We start from the raw sequence: 1249 nt of genomic DNA on the forward strand, positions 1-1249 counted from the left end.
AATCGGCTTTAATTGGATTAAAAATTTTTGCCAATTGGTTTTTAATCGGAATTTTTAAACGGGGGAAATTTTTTAAGAAAAACGTTTTTTCTAATGTTTTAAAAAATTATTACTTGCAAATCTTAAAATCACGTTTTCTTAACGTTAAATAAACATTTTCTTCAAATTTAAAAAAAATGTTTCTATAACATTTAAAAAATATTCCTTTTAACGTTAAAATAAACGTTTTTTTAATGAAAAAAAGGGGACTTAATCCATTATTTTTAACGTTTTTTAAAATGTTTTCAAAAACGTTTCTCAAATGATTTTAAAAACATTTTTTTAAATATTTTTTGCTGCTTGGGTAATATTAAAGAAATAAATTATATATATTAAATTAATAATTTTTTAACAAAATATAAATATGTTATTGTAAAATATGACAATATCGCATTATTTTCTACGTTGGTATTATCGTTTATCAAGCTTCAAGTGTAGAATTAAAGTGCTTCGAATATAATGTGCTTTGAATCTCGTGAATGAAAAACAATAAATATCGTTGAAAAGGAAAATGAATATTACATGAAAATAACTATTTGCGTCGCCAAAAATTAAAAAGTATTGACAATAACCTCTTCTATTCAAATGACAGATGTCATAAATATTTACTGTGATCAAGCGTATAGGAATTACCATAAATTGCAGTCGTAAGGATTTCTTTTTTCTTAGGCTTTCAATCGTAGCTCAATAGATGTATTATTTATTTATGTAATCTGATTCGGGAGACGTAAGCATTTTGTACATATAAACTACAGAACTTCTACACTAATGAAATGTTTACATCAATTAGTGACAGCTATACGATCCGGAAAAATGTAATTTTTTAATTTTTTTCGTTTTGACTACAAATTCTTTCGTCCCCCAAATACATTTTATGTCTATTTCAATCCTGTAAAAGGATTTTCAATTCCGTTCTGTCATTTCGGAGAAATCTTTATTCAAAATTAACACATAAATTAAAATACACGAAAATGCAAAAAATATTATATTAGCGATATTGTATAGTTTCTTAATGGAAACTAAAGAATAAAGTGCCTAAAGCTAAAAAAAAAGAAAATTAAAAAATATGCTTTGTCCTTAATTATATACAGGGTGTCCCAAAATTGGCGCATACGGAGTACAGGACGTGATACTTTGTGCTAAAAGAAACAACTTTTTCCTTTAGCAAATTTTGATCTGTTAAGTAATTTTGGCAGGAGAGCTGGTTAAA

This window comes from Wasmannia auropunctata, unplaced genomic scaffold (assembly GCF_000956235.1).
Source record: "Wasmannia auropunctata unplaced genomic scaffold, wasmannia.A_1.0 LD333880.1, whole genome shotgun sequence".
NCBI lineage: Eukaryota > Metazoa > Arthropoda > Insecta > Hymenoptera > Formicidae > Wasmannia > Wasmannia auropunctata.